Source organism: Schistocerca americana, chromosome X (assembly GCF_021461395.2).
Source record: "Schistocerca americana isolate TAMUIC-IGC-003095 chromosome X, iqSchAmer2.1, whole genome shotgun sequence".
Lineage (NCBI taxonomy): Eukaryota > Metazoa > Arthropoda > Insecta > Orthoptera > Acrididae > Schistocerca > Schistocerca americana.
Genome location: NC_060130.1, coordinates 615,011,352 through 615,029,770, shown reverse-complemented (window position 1 = coordinate 615,029,770; position 18,419 = coordinate 615,011,352).

The window sequence follows — 18,419 nt, the reverse complement described above, 5'->3', positions numbered from 1 at the left end:
CAGGGCATGAGGGGCCCTTTGACCATCATGTCCCTCTAACCACTTCTTGTCTATGCGGAGTTCTAGCATTAGCGGTAACAGAGGGCACTCATTATATGCAGCAGTTTGTTTTCATTCATAGGGCTTCTTTAACTATTTGTTTTGTAATTTTTATATTATTCTGTGTACTCAGAAAGCTGTTTATTGTTTATGTCATTATGTACAATATCGCAACTTGAATATATGTCAATCACTGTCTCTTAACTTTTTCGTTTTTAACGATCTAACTTTTGTTGTGATTTATTTCATTGTTTTTTATTACTGTAATGCCTCTTACACCTTACAAGCCGCTTACAGACTTTACTGATTATAGCCTCCTTTACTTTATATTGTCCAATTATCATTGAAGAATATGTGTACACCTACAGTAGTGACATCTGGCGAACTTGCAAACACAAACATTCTGTGCCTATTGTACGGCAGTTTTTTTTTTGGACAGGAGTGCTGTTGACAAGATGACTCTTGTATTTACTACTATTTACATATCTTTGACGATGCTGGCGCTGATGCTGTGTTTAGCATTTCACGATGCCACTATGGCTCCAGTACAACATTAGAACATGTTTTTATAAAACAGGTATGCCTCATCATATTTACAGGGCTATTACAAATGATTGAAGCGATTTCATAAATTCACTGTAGCTCCATTCATTGACATATGGTCACGACACACTAGAGATACGTAGAAAAACTCATAAAGTTTTGTTCGGCTGAAGCCGCACTTCAGGTTTCTGCTGCCAGAGCGCTCGAGAGCGCAGTGAGACAAAATGGCGACAGTAGCCGAGAAAGCGTATGTCGTGCTTGAAATGCACTCACATCAGTCAGTCATAACAGTGCAACGACACTTCAGAACGAAGTTCAACAAAGATCCACCAACTGCTAACTCCATTCGGCGATGGTATGCGCAGTTTAAAGCTTTGGATGCCTCTGTAAGGGGAAATCAACGGGTCGGCCTGCAGTGAGCGAAGAAACGGTTGAACGCGTGCGGGCAAGTTTCACGCGTAGCCCGCGGAAGTCGACGAATAAAGCAAGCAGGGAGCTAAACGTACCACAGCCGACAGTTTGGAAAATCTTACGGAAAAGGCTAAAGCAGAAGCATTACCGTTTGGCATTTCTTAAGCAGGAGATTGGAAAACCGATGGATCGGTCGTGGTGGAGATCATGATCAGCAATTCATGTCATGTCCTCCACGCTCTCCCGACTTAACCCCATGCAATTTCTTTCTGTGGGGTTATGTGTGTTTAAACCTCCCCTACCAAGAAACGTGCCAGAACTGCGAGTTCGCATCAACGATGCTTTCGAACTCATTGGTGGGGACATGCTGCGCCGAGTGTGGGAGGAACTTTATTATCGGCTTGATGTCTGCCGAATCACTAAAGGGGCACATATCGAACATTTGTGAATGCCTAAAAAAATTTTTGAGTTTTTGTATGTGTGTGCAAAGCATTGTGAAAATATCTCAAATAATAAAGTTATTGTAGAGCTGTGAAATCGCTTCAATCATTTGTAATAACCCTGTAAATCGCACAAATGTTCATGTATGTCAGTAATACTTTTCATCACAGTCTATTTTTTTGTTTTAAGCTGTAGACAATCTGCTAGTTGTATTTGTGCTTTTCCCATATTTTGCTGCATATCTGAAGATGATCATTATAGACCAAAACTGGTAGTCTGATGACATGAAAAGTTGTGAATATAGAAGTGACGTAAAGGAAATTTATTCTATTTTCGGGTCAATGTTCAATTCGCGACCATGTGAGCTTGTGTGAGTATTTTTAACTGAATGAATGAGGGCTTCTAGTGTGTTTGTGGAGAGTTGTGTGTAATAATTCCAATGGCTCTTTTCTGTAATTTAAAAATGTCTGTCAAGTGAGACTTTCTTACACCCCAGAACGTTATACCATAAGATACAACAGAATGGAAATTAACAAAGTCCACTAATCTTGCACATTCTGTGCTACAAATTCTACAAATTATTCTCAGTGCAAAACATGCAGAATTCAGTTTTTTTGGATATGTATATGACATGGTCTTTCCAGCTCAAGTCATGATCAATACACTTGCCCAAAATTTTTTTAGACTGTACTTTCTCTGTATCATAGTCACTCAATAATCGTAGGAGGTCATCCCTATCATTTGCTTTACTGTACTGTATATAACTTGTTTTATTTAAATTCACTGGTAACTTATTGGCATGAAACCACTGTTGTATGCACTTCAGGACTTTTTCAGCTATAGTGGATAAGGATTTTCTGTCATCACCTATAATTGTGGCTGTATCATCTGTAAATAACATAATTTTGGACGAACTATTGGGGCTTTTAATGTCTCTTATATAGATCAAGAATAAATGGGGGTCAAGGACACTGCCCCGCCGAACACCTGTTTCCACTCTCTTAGCATCTGATATCCATTTTATTTTTTGCCTATTTTGAGATCAGATGAAAAACTGAGTAAAATTATACCCAACACGCATGGAACTATTTGCACTGACCTGAAAGATGATTTCAGGAAGGCAAGAAAGCCACTGCACCTTATTTCTGACGTTTTAAAGAGCATCGTTTTATAGTTTTAGACGTTTTTTAAACATGACCAAAGATATGTAGTTTAGTTTCTGAGTGGGGATTTTCAGTTCCCTGGCTGAGGTCTATCAGCAACATAAAGACTCTTGCATCAGAACATAAAACGCCATTCTGAACTAAAGATGGGGATTCATAGTGTGGTAGTGAATTCTATGCTTTACCTTCAAATTACCCTTGTTTTGAAGCACATATTACACACTGAAGAGCCTAAGAAACTGGTACACCTGCCTAATATCATGTAAGGTCCCTGCGAGCACACAGAAGTGCCACAGCACGATGTGGCATGGACTCGACTAGCGTCTGAAGTAGTGCTGGAGGTAACTGACACCATGAATCCCGTAGGGCTGTCCATAAATGCGTAAGAGTACGAGGAAGTGGATATCTGTTCTGAACAGCATGTTGCAAGGCATCCCAGATATGCTAAATAATGTTCATGTCTGGGGAGATTGGTGGCCAACGAAAATGTTTAAACTCAGAAGAGTGTTCCTGGAGCCACTCTGTAGCAATTCTGGTCCTGTGGGTGTCGCATTGCCCTGCTGGAATTGCCCAAGTCCATCGGAATGCACAGTGGACGTGAATGGATGTAGGTGATCAGACAGGATGCTTACGTACGTATCACCTGTCAGAGTCGTATCTGGATGCATCAGGCGTCGCGTATCACTCCAACTGCACATGCCCCACACCATTACAGAGCCTCCACCAACTTGAACAATCCCGTGCTGACGTGCAGGGTCCATGAATTCATGAGGTTGTCTCCATATCTGTACACGTCCATCCGCTTGGTAAAATTTGAAACGAGACTCGTCCGACCATGCAACATGTTTCCAGTCATCAACAGTCCAATGCTGGTGTTGATGGGCCCAGGCGAGGTGTAAAGCTTTATGTTGTGTAGTTATCAAGGGTACATGAGTGGGCCTTCAGCTCTGAAAGCCCCTATTGATGATGTTTCGTTGAATGCTTTGCAAGCTGACACTTGTTGATGGCCCAGCACTGAAATCTGCAGCAATTTGCGGATGGGCTGCACTTCTGTCACACTGAACGATTCTCTTCAGTCGTCGTTGATCCCATTCATGCAGCATCTTTTCTGGCCACAGCGATGTTTTACCAGATTCCTGATATTCACGGTACACTCGTGAAATTGTCATACAGGAAAATCCCCGCTCCATCACTGGCTTGGAGATGCTGTGTCCCATCGTTCATGCGCCGACTATAACGCCACATTCAAACTCACTTAAATCTTGATAATGTGCCATTGTAGCAGCAGCCATGGACATGTTCCACATCATTAAGAAATGTCGTATTCCTGTTCTATGGAATGAGTGTTAATGTATGTATGTATGTATGTAACTGATCTAACAACTGCGCCAGACACTTGTCTTATACAGGTGTTGCCGACTGCAGCATTGTATTCTGCCTCTGTGTTTAATATGCATGCCTATACCAGTTTCTCTGGAGTTTCAGTGCATTTGGTAATAGTGACTTCTGTATTCCTGAAGGTACTGTTGGAAGATCTTTCATTAGAGTAAATTAGATTTCATTAGATCTTTACTGGTTCAACTAACCCTCTAACCCTGTAGGGCATAAATGATACATTCTGATATAGGACAAGTCAGTGTATAACAAAATACAATACTGCATGATTTAAATTTATATTATTTACGGTATTTTTACGTTAAATGTGCATTGCGTTTTCATGTACAGAGTATATATTGTACAAGTGGGAAGAGCATATACTGTAAAAGCAGAAAAAACATGTATTGTACAAGTAGTTTGCTATTTGTAATATAGTAACAAATAAATGGTGGATCAATAAGGTACTTAAGGGTAAATAACATATATATAATACATCGCTAAGGTACAGACACAAATATTTAGTCTACTTCCTAAGGGCACTCATGCAAGCTAGAGGAGCAGTGGTGAGTCAAATATGCCTTAGCAACTGACCTGAACTTTCTCAGGTCATTTATTGATTTAATTTCTGGGGATAACTTATTATAAATAACTTTTGCTTAATACAGGTTCCTTTTTTATTTAGGCTGGTGTTCACTGTCTCTATTTGAAAGTTTCTTTTTGCCTTTTGTTATGAGAAAGAATGTTTTCTTTTTTCTTTTGGAAGAGAGCAGGATTTTGCATTGTACACATTTTTACAAAAATAACAGTCTCATACACATAGACACATGAAAGTGGAAGAATTTCCAGCTTTTTAAAGAGTGGTTATCAGGTTTTATTCCATTTTACACCTTCCATTATTTTTATAATCCTTTTTTGTAGCTTAAAGAAGTTTGGCTGCGAGAAAAGTAAGCCCAGGAAATTATTCCGTATTTCAGTTATGAGTATGTATGGGTGAAATTTACAGTTTTCAGACAATCTTCTTTGCAGCATCCTTCTAATATTCTTATTGAATAGCGTACAGTGCATAATTTCTCATACACTTTCGATGTGTGTCCCACATTTAAGATTATTTTGGACCCAGAAACCTAACTTTATGTTGTCTGCACTTTGAATCTCCTTATCAGATATCTCAGTCTCAACAGTTTGCTTATCTTTTTTCGAGTTATAGAAATTTAGTGCCACTGTCGTAATTTAATTTATTATGAACTTGTGACTGAATCAGTTTTCAATATTGTTAAGTGTCTGTGTTGCTGACTTCTGAAGCATTTCCATTTGTTTCCCACTAACTATCGTACTAGTATTGTCAGCAAACTGAATGGTGTTCTTGAAGAATTTGTTCGGGTCATTCACATATAACAGAAGTAGGAGAGGTCCCAGCTCAGAGCCTTATCGCACTCTGTGTCTTAAAACTACATACTCTGAATAATGTTGAGTTAATTTATTGAAACTTTAGTGTTGCATTTGAACCACTTGCTGTCATCTGCTTAGCTAAGATTTTATCCAGTTGTTGGATGTTCCTTGGATACCCATGTTGTTGCACTTAGACAACAGTTTAGTGTGATCTATGATGTCAAAAGCCTTAGATAGATATAGGCAAATTCCAGTGACATTTTCACCCTTATCTAATTTTAGTAGTACTTCACTTAAAAGCTCAAAAACTGTTCTATCAGTTGATCATCCCCTCCTGAAATCATGTTTTGTTGTAGATAGTATTTTGTTTTTTTTTTAAAAAATAATTTCTATGACTTTTGAAAATACAGACAGTAGAGCAATGGGCTTGTAGTTAGCCACTTCATCCTTTTTGTATTTTTGAATAGTGGTTTAGCTTGGCGCTTTTTAGGCACGGTGGGAAAATTCTAATTTGAAAGGAACTGTCACAAAGGTGAGATGCCTCATTTTTAAAGTTCTGATAGCTGACAGGATTTCTTTCTTTGTGTTGGAAACAGAAAGGCTGAAACAGAATTTATGTCGGTATTTTCAGATGATACTAGACAGTTTTTTAGTGCAAAGTCTGATTTCAGTGACTAATTGCCCACTTACATTACTAAAATAAGTATCAAACACATTTGCTATTACTTCAGCATTAGTAACATCTTTGTTATCATAGTTCAGTTTAGTAACCGATCAAGGTGGCTCAGTGGTTAGCACACAGGACTCGCATCTGAGAGGATAGCAGTCCAAAACCACGTCTAGCCATCCAGATTTATATTTCCGTGATTTCTCTAAATTGCTCCAGGAAAATGCCAGGATGGTTTCTTCGAAAGAGCAAAGCCGATTTCCTTTCCCATCCTTGACACCATCCGAGCTTGTGCTTCATATCTAATGAACTCTATGTCGATGGGGTGTTAAACACAGTCTTTCTCCCTTCCTTCCTTCTTTCAATTTCATATTGGAATTTTGAGGAGAATTATTATGAATTTACTATTTCACTATACTCCATACAGCTTGCATTTTGTTATTGGAATTATTTATACAGGGTGTCCCATTTATCTTGACGACCCTAAATAACTGTTTGTCCAGATGCAAATTACAAAATGTTTCAAGCAAATGTTCTGTAGCCGTCAGGGGGACGCCAATCAGCATAATTTCCTTCGTTGTATCTTTGTTTCTTACAAAGATATGAACAGGGACATGACATTTTAAATGGCACTCTGTATATTTTATTTAGTAATTCGTATCCTCGCCTAAATACCTATTCAAAAATGTGTCACACTGTACCATTCACTGAAACACAACGTTATTAATTACATAACACAACACTGACTTTGATCCTGGGATCACAAACTCGTCCACTTGCTAGAGTTGTTAGAAAACAAATTAAAACCAAGTAAAAACGTAACAAAAAGTTGACTCTGACTCTCCTGTACCATTGCCCAGGAGTAGAACATTCAAAGGTGCTCAAAGTGGTGAGCCTGGACACCGATACACTGGTGCACTCGTTGAATGAAAGAATTACTTACTGTTTCCAGTGTTGCCTGCTGAAGAGATTTACAAACAATCGCGATACTTGCTAAGCGACGCCTGGGGTGGCGTTACCTCGTCAGCACATGAGGGAGGCACGTGATCAAGGTGCCCTTCCTTGGTGCTGACTTCCTGCTGCTAGATCGTGGAACAAAAGAATTTACAGGCAGCCAACACTGCCGGCGGAGGCTTGGCCGTAACAAGGAAAATGAAGATACAATTTGAAAGCTCGTATAATAAAGCAAAATCCCCTACTGTCTGGCTCATCCTTTACATGTATCTGCCATATTAAAATTCATTATGCACATACGGACGAAAACCACTACAATGCACAAATGGCTGACTCAAACACGTTTAGAGTGACAGATTTGTAGCGATCTCCTGTCTACATCCTTCAACTTGTCTGTGCAAATACGATTTGAGCCAACAAATTTGATAAATTTCGCTCAAACCTCTTACTCCAACTTCCAAGTTTGGGGATCTCATATCTACACAAAACTCCCATGCACTTACGAAGATATGTCGATGCAGATGCGATGTACACAGACATTTGCACAGACAGATCGTTGCATAGGAATGGTCCTTAACCCTTTATACTATAGTGGTCGATATATTGATCACTACCATAAGTGTGAAACAGTGTACTTTTTACACTGAAAACTGACCCTTAACAACAGATTAGGTGTTCCTAAATAGATGTTGGGCCCTTGAGAAGCCACTTTTCGTTCTATGATGTTGTTAGAACGTTCTTATTGAAATGGTGGTCGGCTAGCTGTCCACTGTCCACGTGAGATGTATCTTTTGCTACTGTTTTGTGTATATGAGATAAAATCATTCAACTGAAGGCGTTATTAATGTGAGAATTCGTTAAAAATAATATGCATGACATTTAGTGAATTAATAGTTATGTACACTTTACATTATATACACATTTTATTTACCCTAAATAGAGAATGCAAGTAATAATGCAAAGAAATCCGTGAGCATAGTAGCAAAATTGGAGAGTCGTTTATCACGTTTTTGTAAAAGTGCTCTTCTATCACATATGTACGAGGGACTATGCAATATTTACGTTATAGCTAGATAACATGTGAGTAATTTATAATATATATGAACCGGATTTAGTGTCTTGCTGAGGAATTATTAGCAAATGAACACTTACATAATGTAGAATAACATAACCTCACATCCTCACATTTCATTTTTACAGCTGCACAAAATGATGAAGAGGTTTTCATTTCGAGAATTTGAAGAGATGTCACCACAAGATTTTCAACGTTTGATTGACGAAACAGATGATGATCAAGTTGTTGATTCTAAGTGTGTAGGTTATCTGGAAGCCAAAGACATAGTGCCAATTACTCATTCCAATACTAGCAGCAGAAATGACTCTTGTAGTGATATCATTCCTACATCACACAAACAAAGAATTGTAATCCCTGTAAGTTACAAGGATGAAGACGAAAATGAAGAAGAGGATGAAAGTGATAATGCTCATTTTAGGACTTACCTTGCAGTACAATTTTGCAAAAAACTTTACTGATCCTTCACTATATAATTCAGTAAATTATTTACCAGGTTTGGAACAAAGATTGATGTGAATTTAGAATCTCCCGTCTGTGCTGTCATTGTTTTTTCTAACTTCGTCTTAGAACATATTATTAGAGAATCTTATCTCTATGCTAGTCAGCAAGGTACTGACCTCAATTTGACCTCAGCTGAATTGAAAGCAGTCTTTGGTGCACTTCTTATGATGGGATTCCATCTACTTCCGAGCATGAGACATTATGGTCATCTGATTCCAATTTATTTGTAAACAGAGTAGCTTCAGCTATGTCTGTCAGAAGATTTTTGAAGATAATAAGAGTTATGCATGTAAATGATTTCCAAAAAATGACAAAAAAAGGAGAATGTGGGTATGACAAATTACATAATATTCGCCCCCTTCTTTCCCACCTAAATCATCCTTTTTTAAAATTTAGACATACAAGATTTCTCAGTATTGATGAACACGTGGTGGCTTTCAGAGGCAGAACTTTCCTAAAGTAGTATATGCCAATGAAGCCAATGAAACAAGGATTCAAAATTTGGGTTACAGCCTGTAGCATTATGGGGTACATGTTAACGTTTCGGATATATAAGGCAAATTTGAATTCAAGGCAGAAGAGTCTCTGGGAGAGAAAGTTCTTTTGTCAGTTTGAAAATGATTCCAAGTTTTAGGGTACCACCCCTTTTTGACAGAATTTGTACGAATTTACCATTGCTTTCAAAATTACTGATTAGAGGAACATTTTATTGTGGAACAATGCTCCAGAATAGAAAACATTTTAATAATATGTTACTAAAGAGTGACAAGCAGATGAAAGTAGGAGAGCATCACTCTGCTATGGAACATGATATTTCCATAACAAAATGGAAATCCATAGCTACAAAATCAGTTGCAATGTAGAGTAACATCCATAGCCCCAGTGTGGGGTGTCAAGAGTCTAGGAAAAACAAGAAGGGTAAGAAGGAGGGTACTGAGTGTCCCAAGGATATTGCTGACTATAATGGGTACATGGGAGGGATTGATAAATTTGATTGACTGATGTCAATCTGCAGTGTTTCCTGGAAATCAAGGAAGTTGTGGATCAAATTATTCTTTCACTTTCTGGATGCTGCAGTTGTCAATTCCTTATTCTTTATAATAAGGCTACAAAAATGGCACAATCTTATGATGGAAAGCCATTGCCACACCTAAATTTCCGAAGTATCTTTGCCAATGAATTAAATCGAAATTTTAATAGTTAGAAGTAACACGGACAACAGACTTCCCCAAAAGTTTTGAACACAGATGCAAAATTTATGGAGAAAAATGTTTGCAACATGTATCCACAGAGAGTGATGATTGTACGGGCAGATGTTCCACAGAAGGATATGAACAGAAGGTGTGCTCATTGTACTACAAAAAAGCAACACATATGGAGTAGTATTATATACAAGAAATACAAAGTTCCTCTTTGTCTTCCTTTTTTTCATATGTTTCATTCCAAATAAAATGTTTAGCTTTAGAATTTGTAATATATCATTGGGTTCAGTTTAGTTTTCTTGTCTGATTATTGTAATATGTTCCAGTTTTGTAATTCAGCAGATTAATTAGTATATTGTATCATCTTTGCATTCAAATTGTCATGTTTTTATATATCTACTCCAGGTATAAGAAGATGGTCTTTTAAATAGCCACTATCCACAGCAATGCAAGCCCCACCCAAATGGATAGTGGTCTGTAATTCTACTAACTATATTTTTCTCTCATTTCCAAGGAAAATGAACACAGAATAATTGTAAGTATATTACTTGTATATATAAGTAATAAGGAATGCAATTAAAGTAACACTTTTCGAATTCTGACAGAAAAGTGTTTCTCCTATAAAGAGTTCAAGACTACTTTTTAAATGTTCTCACACTACAGATTTCCTGTTCCTTTTAAAAGTAAAGCATTTAACTCCACATAAAGTGTCGTAATCATAACGTTTTAATCCACACAGCACACTACATCTACATGTTCATCTATGTCTATACTCTGCAAACCACTGCAAAGTACATGGCGAAGGGTATGTCCCAATGAGCAGTTATTACGGTTTTTTCAATCACATTCATGTATGGAGCTAGGCAAAAATGGTTGTTTATTTGTCTCCATGTGTGCTGTAATTAATCTAATCTTATCTTTATGATCCCTATGGAAGACATATGTGGGGGGGGGGGGGGTTGTAGTATATCCCTAGAGTCATAATTTAAAGCTGGTTCTTGAAACTTTGTATGTATACTTTCTCAGGGACAGTTTACATCTATCTTCAAGAGTCTGCCATTTCAGTCTGTTCAGCATCTTTGTGACTTTGTCGCACAGGTCAAACAAACTTGTGACTGTTTGTGCTGCCCTTCTCGGTTTACAGTCAATGGCCTTGGTAGCCCTATTTGGTATGGGTCCCACATACTTGAGTAATATTCTGGACTTGGTTGCACAAGTGATTTGTAGGCAATCTCCTTTGTAAACTGATGGCATTTCCTCAGTATTCTACCAATAAACAGAAGTCTAACACCTACTTTGTCGATGTGTGAGATTATGTGATTATTCTCTTTCATATGCTTACAAAATGTTACACCTAGGTATTTGCATATGTTGGTCAATTTCGACAGTGACTCACTTATATTGTTGTCATAGGATACTACGTTTTTCGTTTTATGAAGTGCATAGTTTTATATTTCTGAACATTTAAAGTAAGTAAAAAGTCGTTACACCACTTTGAAATCTTATCAAGATCTGACTGAATATACAGCTACTTTCAGACATTACTTTATTATAGATAACTCATCATCCACAAAAGTCTTGGATTACTAATAATATCATCTGCAAGGTCATTAATATACAACAAGGACATTAAGGGTCCAAACACAATTGCTTGGAGCACACCTGAAGTTACTCCCATGTCTGGCAGTGACTCTTCATCCAAGATAATGTGCTGTGTCCTCCCTACCAAAAGATCCTCAATCCAATCATTAAATTCGCTTGATACTGTACCCTATATGATCGTACTTTTGATAACAAGTGTAGATGTGGTACAGAGTCAAATGCTTTTAAGGAATCATGTCATATAGCGTCTATTTGACTGCCTTGATCCAAAACGTTCACTACATCATATGAGAAAAGTACAAGTTGCGTTTCACGTGATAGACGTACTTGTAATCCATGCAGTTGGCATGAAGGAGGTCACTCTGTTCGAGAGATCTCATTTTGTTTGAGCTCAGAATATGTTCTAAAGATTCCACAACAAATCGACGCCAAGGATATTGGATGGCAGTTTTGTGGATCACTTCTGTTACCCTTCTTGCAGATGGATGTGATCTTTACTTTCCTCCAACTGCTGGGCATGGTTTTTTGTGTGAGGGAACTATAACAGGTTATAGTGAACAGAGGCGCTAACTCAGCCACAATTTCAGTGTAGAATCTTACAGGAATTTAATCGCATCTTTGAGCTTTGTTCAGTTTTAGTGATTTCAGTTGTTTCTTAATGCTACTAACACTAACACTTGCTCAACTTATCTTTCCAGTGCTATGGCGATTAAAATGGGACATTTCTCCTGGGTATTCCTTTATGGAGGAATTTTTGAAAATGGAGTTAAGTATTTTAGCTTTTGCTTTGTTATTTTTAATTTCAGTTCCTGTCTCATCCACGAGTAACTGGAGGCTTGCTTTGATGCTACTAACAGCTTTCATGTATGACTAGAATTCCTTTGGGTTTTTTGAAAGAGCATTCAACAAATATTCTGCTATGGTAGTCATTGAAGGCTTCATGCATTGCTCCCTATCTGTAGCCTTATGTTGTGTTTCACACCTATCAGGGAGTAATCACAGTTTCTTTAGCAGTTTCTCTACAATGATTGTATACCATGGAGGGTCCCTCCTGTTATGAACTGCTCTAAAGGGTACAGATCTATCCAGCATATAGTTAACTACTCTTCTAAAATTGAGTTATAGTTTGTCTGTATGCTCCTGTTCTGTGCTAAGAGTTTCAAGTTCCTCATTGAGATGTGACACTATTGCTCATTTATCTAGTTTGTTGAATGTATATATCTTTCTACTGGTTTTAGTTGTCCTTTGTACATGACGCTAATGGACAGTATTCCAGAATGTGTTACAAGACTGATTGTTACTATTTCCTTTCGTCATGAGGAATAATTATTCAATATTTTATCCATAAACTTACATCTCCTTTCTGTTTGAACCATAAATAAACTTATAACAATGTTTAGCTTCTTCAGCACTAGCAGACAATACGTTCCCCTGGAACGAATGACAGCTCTTCACAGCCTGAAGAAAAACCAAGGAACGCAAGGAGATACACTAAACAAGAACAGAAAACTAGACACCAACAAAAAGACAAATCAAGTTGAGAGTGGGAACATTAGGTGTAACAGTCTTGACAGGAAAGACTGAAGAGATTGTACACATGATGGAGAGGAGAAAAATTCATATCCTTAGATGGAGTGAGACCAAGTGGAAGGGAAAAAGCTCTAAATTGCTGAGAGGTGGGTACAAATTATACTGGCAGGGTCGCAATAAAGACTCAAAAAGTGGAGTGGGGATGTGTTTCACAAAGACATTGACCCAGTTACGTATGTGAGCTTTGTAAGTGATAGGATAATTAGAGCGCGAGTGAACTTGGGAAAGAATAGTTTTACTGTACTCCAAGTGTACGCCCCTCAGCAAGGGCACAGTGAGGAAGAAAAATCGAAAATCCTTGAAGAACTGGAAGATCATGTAAGATAAGATAACATTATGATAATTAGGGATCTGAACGCTCAGGTCAGCATGGATAGAAATGGATATGAGAACGTGGTTGGCCCTTCTGGGTACAGAAGACGAAATGTTGAGTGTGAAGAAATTCTAAATCTCTGCACAAGAAATCATCTTTTAGTGAAGAATACATTCTTCAAGAAACAAGATAGCCATAAGATTACTAGATATCGCTAAGATGGCAAATCTAAGACAGTTATAGACTATATATAAACAGACAAATTAACTGGAGGAAAAGAAGGGACACTAAGGTCCGACCAAGTGTGCACTCGGATAGTGACCACAGATTACTAGTAGTTGATCTAAATTATAATAAGAAAAGTTTGAATGCTGTAGAAAGAATGCTAAAATTAAGGTGCGGAAGTTGAAAGAAGAAGAAAATAAGAAAAGTCTCCAAAATCTAGTAGCACAAAAATTGCCAGAAACTGAAAGGGTTAGTGTAGAGGAAGAGTGGAACCTATTTAAAACATCAACAGTGCTGTGCAGATATGTGGCAAAACAAAGGGTAAAGTGAAAGACAAAGATACCAGTTGGTGATATGATAGAGTAAAAGATGCAATTAAAAAACGTAATATGGCAAAGAAAACATGGAGTTTGAAAAAAAAATCAGAACCAGGGGCTGGTACCAATAGATGAACACAAGGTAATAACATTGGAGAAGGAATACCGGCAAAAGTAACTCCAAGCAAAGAGAATTGTGAAAGAAAAAAAGGAGAAGAATTGGAAAATATTCAGCCAGGAACTAAAGCAGGATAGCAAAGGGAACCAAAAACTGCTATGTGGGTTATTGAAAAGTAAAAGATCTGATAGAGAAGACGTAAAAGCGATCGAAACAGAGGATGGGGATATTCTCAGGGACATGGAAGCTTTCAGAGAAGAGATGCAGAATTATTTTGAAATCTTACTGAATGGGGAAGGTGCACAAGCATGTGACACCGAAGTCATTGAATTAGAGGAGGAGCAGGATCCAGTATCTTGGTTATAAATTGAGAATTCCCTGAAATTTGAAAAGTGGGAAGGTGGCTGGAGTAGATGAGCTGTCAACGAATCTGATTAAAGCCGCAGGAATCCATGGAATACAAAAGTAAAATTGGGTGCTGGGGGTGATATGGAAAGAAAACAAAGTGCCAAATGAATGGAAAAAAGGAATTATAATACCATTGTTCAAGAAAGGTAGTAGAAAGAAATGCACCAACTACCGAGGAATCACACTGTTATCACACTGCCTTAAGATAATGGAAAAGATCTTATAAAAAAGATTGCGGAAAATTCTAGAACACCAATTAGAGGAAAAACAGCATGGGTTCAGAAGTAATAGGGGAACAATAGATCTCATTTTCGCCCTCCGTCATTTAATGGAGAAGTATTGGGTAAAAGGAAAGGACATGACAGTCGTATTCATGGATCTGGGAAAAGCATATGACAGTGTACCAAGGGATAAAATATGGGAATGCTTGAGAAAACATAATGTTCCTGATTCATTAATCAAAAAGGTCCAGATGCTGTACAACGGCTGTAAGAGCAGTGAACAAGTAGAGGTGGAAGATCAAAATGGTTTAAGGCAAAGAGAGGTGTTCGACAAAGCAGTACACTCTCCCCTTTACTCTTCATTACACTTATGGACGCAATCATCAAAGAAATCAAGGAAGAAGAAAATGAAGGTCTCAACGCTTTTGTTTTTGCTGATGACATTGCCATTTGGGGACAGACGGAAATGGAGGTTCAGAGGAGACTAGATTACTGGAACACAAAATTTTAAAAAAATCAAGTTAACTGTGAGTAGGAACAACACAGTGACAACGAAGGTGAGCAGGACACCCACACCTTGTCGCATTATAATGGAGGGGAAGAAGGTTGAACGTGTGAAAAGCTTCAATTATCTGGGAAGCATCATATCACATGATGGAAGTTCCAAACTAGAAGTCTTAAACAGAATAACAAAAGGATCTAGCTTCTTCCAGCAAGTACAAAATCTAATCTGGGATAGGGAAGTACCTGGAAGAGCCAAACAGACCATGTATAAAATTTATCTCCAGCCAACCATGGTGTATAGTCTAGAGGCCTTAGGTCAGCTTTAGAATAAACTAGGAGAGACAGAGCCAGGGATGATTATTTAAGGAGAGACCTGCAGGTGATGTTGACTACAGAGGAGACGATGAGTGCTTTGAGATTGAAGTGGTTCAGTCATATGAAGCGAATGCACCTGATTCAAACTCCGTGGCAGTATTTGGAGATGGAGGTACCAGGAAGAAGACCAATTGGGCGTCCTAGAAAGAGATGGGCAGACCAGTTCAGGAAGATCTCAAGAGGAGAGGAGTAACATGGGATGTAGTGGAGAGGGAAAAGGTATACCAGGTCAGAAAACAATGGAGGCATATCGTTCACAAAGTTCCTACCCAGTTTGCTGGAAGGAAACCCTGATGATGGTGATGATGAAGCCTACTACTAAAACGAAGAAAGGTTGTGTCATCACACATATCATACTTAAAAGATCTTGCAAATGGAGGTATCTCAATAACCACTAACAGAAACAAAAAAATTACAACGCAGATCTGATCTACGCTATATCTTTCTTTGAAAACAGAGAACTTGCTTACTATAGTCCAGAAAGAAATTTGCAAGTTTTAGGCTGTCGCTTCAAATACTATAATAGTACTTATTTTTCATTTTTCATTTATATTTTTCCATTTTTATTTTTTATTTTATTAATTTTAATTTTTTGTTTTTTAGCAGTCCCAATTCCTACTTACAATTAACTGAATTCCAAATCGATTTAAAGCACACCATTTTTATTTCGACAAAAATAAAATAAAAAACCGAATTCATAAACAAAACTAAATAAAAACATCAGAAAAATATAAATTTTAACCGACTATAAAATAAATAAAAAAGTCAAAAAAACCATAAATTGTAATTGTATATAAAAATTGATGAAAACCAGTGGATCATAAATTTTCAATTGGATTAAAAACTCCATGCTATCTGATGTTGGAACCTGGGACAATACAAACAGAGCAGATGGTGGATGTGTTTAGTGGAGGCAAGACTGTAAACCCCTTTTGACACCAGGAAGTCGCCAGAATCTTTTAGCAAGTGGTAAAAACGTATATTTCATGGGCATAACTGTGTGGGAAGCTTAACAGCTGTCTTTCAGAAACTGGAAATGGTCGGCTCACAAAGATTAGATCTTTCCGTAAATGAGGGAGTGTAGTCCCATGAAGGTAGATGTTTTTTGCCAAAAATGCTCATGCTTACCATGAGAACGACTCCTTCCTAGTCTAAAAACTTCTTTCGTAGACAAGAGAGATTTGGACGTGCTGATTGGGTCCTACAAGGATATGCAAGGTGGAGGCTTGCTCCTCCATCTTGTAAATCCCGGTCCTGTGTGTGGATTGGCTACTGGGCCAACAGAACAGTCCAGACGGGAGATTCAGTGACTAGAGGATAGTTCAGTTGGTTTGTGCAATATGGGGCTCTTTCGTTTTTGCTAATTCGGATCCCATATCGGAGCTTGTTGGAGAGTGGTTGTGATTTTTTGGGACTAACCACTGTTCCACCTCGCTCTGTTTGTCATTTTTGTGTATGATTTATCAGCTAGTTGTAGTTACAAAAGGTTTAATAAAACCTTTCATTATTTGTTCTCATTCATACTCCCTCAACTATTCACTGTTTTTATTTTGCAGTGGTGGTACATGGGTACTCCCACAATTTTAGGCCCAATCTATTTAAATTAATTAATCTGATTATTAATTTGAATTCTGAAAGTGAATACAGGCACGGGCAACAAAAGTAACATGGGTAAATTCACTGAGTCATATATTTAAAATTAAGGGTGTAGGTCACAGTTTAAAGGTTACTGATAAGGTAACGTTTTTCTTCATGTAAAAATAATAACATTTAGCATCATTCAGACATATATTTATGATTAAAGCAAGTGATGGCTTGCAATCTTGGATTACATATTTTTGTTGGATGACATATAGGGTAATAATCACAATTATTGTACAATTGGATAGAGACTACACACATCAATATTTCTTATTTTTGCGTTACCACTGTCTGCTTAAGCTCTCAATTTTATTACGTTTGTATGACCTCTATAAAAAGCATCTCTTGGATACTTTGGTTCGACAACTTCAGGTAACTGTTTTAATTTCTTAAGTTTTTTACACACTGTTGAGTTAATCCATTTACATTCCTCCATCTCTACTAAATTATATCCTCAATTTCATATTTCTGTACTTCTTGTTAATGTCTTTCGATATAAATCATCCATTTATTCTCAGTTTTTCTTGTTAATAGATTCAGATTTGAAACATTTCTTACAATGATGCCAAAAACCGCCATGGTACTGATAAACAGTATTCGTTTCTTTATCAAAGCCATCCACTCTTGCTCCAGCTATATTTACTTCTCCACCTTTAAGACCATGTTGAATATTATCTTTGTTTTAATTATTTAACCAAGATATAGCCTCTTCTCTATAAATTTCCCTCTGTTCCTACGCCAATACAGCAACACTTCTGTTAGGCAAGTATTTAGATCTGTATATAGCCATATAAACTCCAGCAGTTCTTAAGTAACAGTATAGATTTATATTAGCTGTTCCTAAGAATTGTTTTCTTAGTTCTAAACAACCTTTTCTTACTAAATCTACATCAGAATTACAGAATCCATTAATTTCTTTCTTCATTGTATTAGCACAACAATATACAATATCAGGAACTAGTTCTATGTAATTTTCATTTTCCTCTGTGTTGAAGAAATGTGGGCGATAGCCTTTCTTTAGTTCTTTCTAATCAAATGTCTTAGGAAAACTACAAAGTGATCCTTGTACAAAACTGCTGCTATCTGTAATTTTTAAACCTAACTGTTTTATCATTAGTAACATTAATTTAGTTCCTGTGTAGGTAGTGTATGGCTTGATAGTATTTTCAACACAATACTATAATTTGTGAATAATTTCTAAATTATATTCTTTAGCATATTTAACTATAAATATATAATTATTATGTTAATTAAGTATCATCCACCTTCAGAATTCATCATTTGTTTTAAATCTGTAAGCTGTGCAACCATTGAAATAGTGAACTAGTATGAGATTTGGAACA